This window comes from Charadrius vociferus, unplaced genomic scaffold, assembly GCF_000708025.1.
Source record: "Charadrius vociferus isolate BGI_N301 unplaced genomic scaffold, ASM70802v2 scaffold32, whole genome shotgun sequence".
Classification (NCBI taxonomy): domain Eukaryota; kingdom Metazoa; phylum Chordata; class Aves; order Charadriiformes; family Charadriidae; genus Charadrius; species Charadrius vociferus.
Window position 1 is genome coordinate 9,860,861 of NW_009647856.1, and position 8,110 is coordinate 9,868,970.

The following is an 8,110-nucleotide window of genomic DNA, read 5'->3' on the forward strand; positions in this document are numbered from 1 at the left end:
CCCCCTAGCGGCCGGCGGACGGCACAGCACACCCTCACCTCCCCCAACCCCCCTCCGCCCAGTGAGCACCAGTATGGCGCTGGGGAGGAAGCCTCGCGTGCTGGCCCGGCCATCCCCGGCAGCTACGGGCTGGGGAAAGGTGGTCTGATCCCGAAAAGCCCTAATTAAGGTGCCAGACCCACCGCTAAGCCACCTTGTACCTGCCTGGTGCAGCAGGGCTGGGCTCTGCCTGCCTGCGCCTCAGGCCTCCTATACCTCAGGCTTCCTACACCTCGCATTTCATAGAATCATAGAATTGTCTAGGTTGCAAGAGACCTTTAAGATCATCAGTTCCAACCACCAACCTAACACTGCCAAAACCACCATTAAACCGTGTCGCTAAGCACCACCTCTACCTGTCTTAAATACTGCCAGGGATGGCGACTCCACCACTTCCTTGGGCAGCCTGTTCCAATGCTTGACAACCCTTTCTGTGAAGAACTTTTTCCTGATATCCAGTCTAAATCTCCTGTGGAGTAACTTGAAGCCATTTCCTCTTGTGCTATCGCTTGTTACTTGGGAGAAGAGGTCGACTCCCACCTCTCTACCTAGAATTCCTACACCTCAGGCTTACTACCACTCAGAATTCCTACACTTCAGGCTTACTTACACCTCAGATTTCATACACCTCAGAATTCCTACATCTCCGATTTCATACACCTTGGGCTTCCTACACTTCAGGCTTACTTACACCTCAGATTTCATACACCTCGGGCTTCCTACACCTCAGAATTCCTACACCTCAGATTTCATACACCTCAGACTTCCTACACCTCAGGCTTCATAGCACATTGTTTCAGCAGGCAGGATGCAGCCAAGTGGGGTATGGGGATGGATTCTGCAAGAAGAGAAAGATGACAACTTAATTGCACACCCGATTTTTCATCACGGGTGCGAAGTTTGGGCTCCCGGTCTCCTCAGTCCCAAGGAAACCTGAATTCCTTTTGGTCTTCACAGCGCACATCCAGTGTAATAGGTGCTCTGAGCTTTGTCTCCCTCCTCACGTCGGGAATCCAGTCCCTGATGTGCCTTGGGGGTCCTGCCGTGTGGTGAGACCATGATGCTGGTGTGGGCTGGGGTCTGCCGCGATCGAGGTAACCCCAGAATTTTCAGTCCTGTATGGTGGTGGTGGATCACAGACCCACTCTGGAGGAGTTCCCAGTTGAGCTGAATGAGGTGGGAATCATTCATCTCACCATCTGCACGGGATGTTTGGCAGGTCTCTGTAACAATCCCTGCCATAACCCTTTTAAAAAAGGTGTGTGAAACTATGAAAATAGAGACAAACAACAATAAACACAAAATAAACTTTATTTTGGCAGGAAGGTTTAGCGACTACTATCGGATGCTCCGTATAACTCACATACAGATAGCTGCTTCAAATCCCTGTGGCAACAGCAATGCCAAACCCCACATTAGCTCTGCACTCAGAATTTGAATGATTGTTAAGAGTCATCTCAGGGTTTTTCAGGTCTAAAAAGCCATGTCACTGCTGAGGAGAGGAGAAATAATCATTACAGCTTTATTGTGAGGTTTTAGGGAAATGGAGCTGAGTGTAGAGTTATGTCCCTGCAATATGATGAGCTGCCACTGACCCCTACGTATTTGAAGCTATGCTCAAGTTTGAAGCAGATTTAGGAATTAAATCGGCAGAGGGCAGGACTGTATTTATGCTCATCACTGTATTTTCTCTGTATGTTGTATCACAGTTCTCTATACTGTATTTCTAACTCCTTAAGAAATCTGTGGTAGCTTAATCTGGCAGCTGGTCCCCTTGGGCATTCAGCATTTCCATTTACTTACCTTAATTTTGGGGATAAAAATAGAAACAATAATATGAGGCTCTTCTGAGTTTGATGACACAGTTGTGAAAAAGTTAGGAAGAAAGAAAACTTATTCTCATTTCACATCAAGTGTATATTTCAAACATCGACGTCTATTATTCAAGCGTGTTTGTGACCATTTCACTGTGCCATCACTCCCGCTAACACTGAGGTCACCAGGTAATTGTGTTATTGCAAAGTATTTGGTGATCAGAAGTATTTATAGCATTATCTCACTTGGGCCTGAAGTGGGCTGAATCAGTTGACTTATCTGATTGTCTAGCTGCAGAAATAGTTTTTATTTTCCAAAACAGTCCCTAAAATTTTGTATCTCTGCAAGCCTGAATTTTACCCAACCACACCAATCTCCCATCTTTTCCAGGTAGTCCACCCCAAAGTCTTGCACAAATTATTCGGAGTCTTCTTTTTGACAGCAGTAAGAATGGATTTTCTTTTTTGCTTATAATGGGCAGGTGTATCTCCAGCTTGTACCAAGCATGTCAAATTGTATGAGCTGAGATTTCTAAGAATTATGGCCACTCGCACCACGTGATAAAGCAGTGCAAATAAACACGCAACACTGTCTGCAAAGCAAAGCACAACCTCCAACCCCAAAGCGGATAACAGTGTCACTTCAAACCTCAAAATGGTACAAGCACTATCTCTGTATTAATCAGAAAGCCCTTATCTCCAGCATTGCTTTTGACTGTGCCACTATGCAATTTATTTCACCATGGTTAGGTGAAAAAATGGTGCTAGTCAGTAAAGCTACTACTTAAAAAGATCTGGTTTCAAGTTCTAGACTATACTAGCCTCTTCCCATCCTCGTTATGCTGCTTTCTACTAAGGCAATCTTTCTAGGCAGTACATTTACAGGTGGGTCTATTTTCGTGATAACAGTGAAAGCTTTTAAAATATAAGAAGACATTTTTGTGACTTTATTTACAGAGGATGTCCCAAATGTCTTCCTTTGGTTTCTTGCCCTGGCAATGTCTGCATTTTTAAAGGAAGGGACTGATAGGATTCACATTTCTTTAACTTTGTGGAAGAAAGAAAATCAGCAGGACACTTGAATACTAATTTTACGGTGACAGAATCCCATTGAGAAAAGCACTGATATCCTGTGTTAAAGGAAAGAATCAAATAGTTAATTGCATCAAAAGGTACTGAGAGAAATTCACTGTGGATTAAAATGTCGCAGAGCAATATCACAGCATGACAGTCATTGGGAAAAACTAAAAAGAGATTAGAGTCTGCAAACGTAGAAAGCACAGTAATAATGGGAGCTTTCAGTTCCTCCTAGGAACGAGTCACAACAGGGAGAGCAAAGGCTAAATTATTAGACCCATAAATAACTACCTCTTAAAGCAGTGAATCAGACAATTCACAAGAAGAGAAGCAGCTCTTGGTTAAGTCTGGAAAGTGCACTAGGCTTTAGATCAAAATTTATCCATCACTGTTTGTAATAATAACCACAATATATTTCTATGCACCCATATAGGAGCAAAGAAGCCAACAAAATCCATCTTATTAAATTCAGAAAGGCTTCAGACAGGTAGAGAAATCTCACCCGGTTGCCAAGTCTAGAGGTCCCAGACAGACTGGAAACGGAGGAGGTGTTTGTGGGGTCATCCTCACCGCTACGTGTCTTGGAGGTAGGTAATAACTGTGGCTGAAATCTCTTTTTCAGCTCTGTCTGTAAAGGTGGGGAAGCATTGGCCAGCTTTGCACCCTCCCACAGACCCTCCATGAGGCTGAAGTCTGATCTTGCAACTATTTTTATTTTTTTCCTTTAGGATTTTAAATGTTTCCATGCTGGTGTTTTTCCTCTTGAATCCAACTAATGATCACTGTCTCGGCAGTCCTACGTCTGTACCTGCCTTTCTTATCTCATCTGGCTCCGCTCTATACCTTTTCTTGCAGCTCTTTCTCCCAACTTAGCAATTTTCTCAACAGTTTGAGATGAGTTTGATGCAGCTGGGTCTTCTGAACTCCTGGGGGAAGAGAGGAGTGGGGTTATGGAGGTGGGGTTGCAGGCAGGAACAAAAAGCTGTGAATAAACTCCTGATTTACACACTGTGAGAAATGCCACCGGCCTCAGTTGGGACCCCTCGTCGTACCGACAGGCAACCTGGAAAAGGTGAACAGCCAAGGTGATAAAATTTGTTGTGGATCTCAAATTATTCAGAGTAATCAGCCAAAAGCTGAAAGCAAAAAGTTACAGAAGGACGGTATAACGCTGGCTGGGTGATGAGATGGCAGATGGGACCCAGTGTTAATGAATGCAAAGCAATGCACGCAAGAGAAAATAGCACTAACAAAACACACACAGCGGCAGGCTCTAAATCAGCTGCTTCCATTAAGGAAAGAGATGCTGCATTCATTGTGGATAATTTTCTAGAAATGCCTACTCAGTGCTCTGAAGGAGGCAAGAAAGCAAACAGGCTGTTAGGAAGCATGAAAATGTAAAAAAAAAAAAAAAAAAAAAAAAAGCAGAAAACAAGAAAACATACTCAATATAAATCCAACATTTACATGCACCTTTGAGTGGCCATCTGCACTCCTGGGCATCTCATCACCACCAAGAAGCAACACTGCAATACAAAAACTTAAAGAAATCAGATGTGTTGGGTGAAACGAGGCAGCTAAGGGGACGCTGAAAGTATCTAGCATCCAAAATAGAAAAGGTAAATGCAGAGTTCTCGTTTTTCTCCATGATGGAATTCTCTAAGAAGGTGTAAAACGAAGCAATGCTGGGGAAAAAAAAAAAAAGCAGCCTTTAAATGCCTTATTTCATATAATTTCCATTCAGCTTTGATAGCAGTTTATGCTGGATTTGGATCATTTGTATTACGTATTACAGATCTCCACTGAGAATGAGGGTTGCTAATATGCCAAAATGGCATTAGAGGGCAGTGTGTCGCAACTTAACTGGAGGTCTTTGGGGTGGCAATCGTGGTTGCAGGGAAGTCCCCCCAAAACCACTGAGGAACAGGAGAGCAGAAACGGTTCCCACCCACACAGGTGGGAAATGGTGGGGACCACAACATGCCACAAAAGCAAAACAAAAGGGCTGCTCGGAGAATTGTCGATCGGGTTAAAAACTCCTTAAATCTCATCAGATGGTGATGGTTTCCAGCCAATCGTGGAGGTCCCATGTGGAGAACCGGCCCTGCTGCACACCTCATTTTTTGTGGTGGCCTTGGCAGTGCCTTCAAAACTTTTTCTTTTCTTTTTATCTTTTCTTTTCTTTTCTTTTCTTTTCTTTTCTTTTCTTTTCTTTTCTTTTCTTTTCTTTTCTTTTCTTTTCTTTTCTTTTCTTTTCTTTTCTTTTCTTTTCTTTTCTTTTCTTTTCTTTTCTTTTCTTTTCTTTTCTTTTCTTTTCTTTTCTTTTCTTTTCTTTTCTTTTCTTTTCTTTTCTTTTCTTTTCTTTTCTTTTCTTTTCTTTTCTTTTCTTTTCTTTTCTTTTCTTTTCTTTTCTTTTCTTTTCTTTTCTTTTCTTTTCTTTTCTTTTCTTTTCTTTTCTTTTCTTTTCTTTTCTTTTCTTTTCTTTTCTTTTCTTTTCTTTTCTTTTCTTTTCTTTTCTTTTCTTTTCTTTTCTTTTCTTTTCTTTTCTTTTCTTTTCTTTTCTTTTCTTTTCTTTTCTTTTCTTTTCTTTTCTTTTCTTTTCTTTTCTTTTCTTTTCTTTTCTTTTCTTTTCTTTTCTTTTCTTTTCTTTTCTTTTCTTTTCTTTTCTTTTCTTCTTTTTTTTTCCCCTCCCCCCCCAGAAAATAACTGCTTGATTATCACTGCTGTCTTCCCAAGGACCTTCAGCATTGCCTACGTGGAAAAACAAAATGTGAAGCAGAATGTGCCAGAAAAAAATTTCTCCTGGCTGGGGAAGATTGGCTTTGGTCTGCTGGCTTGAAAAAAAAACAACCAACAACTTGAAGGCATAACAACCTGAAAGAATTGAAAATAGTTAGAAAGGCATTTGAAATATTCTTTCTGCTACTAGGGGAACAGCTGAAAATGCCACTATGAAAGCAATGAAGAAAACAGTGTATTTTTGCCATATATAGAATGACCCAAAACCCCATAAAATTGTGGCTTTGTTTTCACCTAGTTTTTACTTACTTCACATTTTTACCTAGTCTCATGTTTTGGCTGAGTTCCATAATGAAAATGAGTAAGAAGTGTCTCAGAACAGAAATATTTCATCACAGATAAAGTTTCCGACACACATATTTCAATATTTTTGATCACAACTAAAGAAAGCTCCGTTGCTATTGACGCTGCACAGTGGAGGTTTTTTTGTTTGGCTAGCAATCGAGAAAAAAATGCTATAAATGAGGAAATGACCATTTTGTCCTACTGTAACTGTCTCAAGCTTGTTTGAAGAACTGAGAAAACATGTTGAAAATGTAACAGTGAAAATATTACACATGACTATACTCGGTACAGATGGGACGTCTGCCGTCAGTGAGAGAAAAAAAATGGTTGTGCTGCTCTGCTAGAGGAAGGATTTGGATAGGAAGTTATTCAGATCCCCCAGCGTTACCCATAAAGAGGGTCTTTGTGCCAAAAATGCAGGTTTCTTACATGCTTAACATCCCACTGTCTGGGGCATCAATAAAATCAGAGGGATTTCAGGAGTTCTGTTTGCTGGGATTTGGACTCAGTGATGCTTATGGGTCCCTTCCAACTTGAAATATTCTATGATCCTGTGATTTTACGAAAATGAAGAGGGGCAGGGGGAAACCAGTTAAACCTCCGTTGCATTGGTCATCATCTTTAAAACTAATAGCTTTGAGAAAGATTTTGGAAGCCAAGGCAAACAGTGAGGGAGGATTTGGAAGAGGAGAAAATCAGCTTTACAAGCTGGCTTGCCTGCTTTCCCAACCATTACTGTGCACGCCTGCGGTGAAAGCTTTCTCTCCAGCACTACCGTCTTGCTTTTCGTTTTTTCTTATATCAGAGCCAAACCTTGGCTGAACCAGTTTGGTTTTTTTTTTTTCAAAAATTTCAATAGCTTCCACTTCTTTTCAAAGATCAAGTGATGTTAAATACTACAGTGGAGATCCTTCGCTATTAGACTTGTCTCCAGGTTTGAAGATTTTATGCCAGGAAAGGCCATTGGTTAAATTCTCTGAACCTTTTACCATGCAAAAGTGCTGATTCCCTTTTAGAATAATTTAGCTCCTTTGATTTGCCATCCTAAAATATTGCTTTAATCTACTGCAGGTTTAATAGTGACACTAATGCATTTCTTACGGTTTTGAGAGCCAACCTTGAGACTGTTTGAAGGATTCTGGGCATCTATTCTCTGCAAATGAAAATATCTCAAGTTGAGTATTCAAAAAAAGAAGGAATCTCAGACAGCAATTTTCAACATCAGTTGAAACATCTGAATGAAAGCTCCCTCCACATTTACAGGTATGTTTTTTGAACTGAAATACAATTCTGGATTTGAGATTATATTCTAAGAACTGTGGGTTGTTACTGAGCAATATGACATTGCTCTGGAAATGCATCTGTACTGATGATGTACAGATAGGTAAGGTTACCCTTCCGCCTGCTGCAGATTTAGATCAATTTCTTGTGAACAACTGTTTTCAGTCCAAACCAGCTGAATTCAATAACTTAATCCAAGAAGTTTTTGATCACGGGCTATGGTCAGGAGGTGAATCATCTCTAGAAGACAGTCCATGGAACATCATGGAAGAACATTCTTAATTTAGTGGGACAGTTTCCATATTGCACCTTATGTCCCAGGAGGTTTTTTTGTTCATAGTTTTCATTTTATCAAAAAGTTCGTGTGCCTTGAGGTTTTTGGTAACTCCACAATTGACAACATACTGCTGTAGTAAGAAACAAAGAGCTGTGTGTTTATTCAGAGTATGCCATCTCTTGCATGAGAGAAAAACTTTTATCTTCTATGTTATAAAACAACTCAATGACTGGAAGTTAAGAAAAGGTTAAGGATAAGGGCCAATTATTTTGCATTTTTATAGGTGTGATTTCTTGCCTTTTCCTTTGGAGCTATTATGCTGATTATTGGAAAGAGGCCTGATACTGAACTACATTGATGGGTAATCTAGCCCAGCCTGTCAACTCCTGTGTTTCTTAAGAAAAAGCACTGTAGCCAGAGACAGAGTACCCAAAATTCCTCGATGATCTGGTCCCACAGCATTATGAAAGGCAAATGAAGAAAATTGGATACTTAGCTTTTACCTTTTTAAATACGAAAATGTTCACCGTGTCTCTTG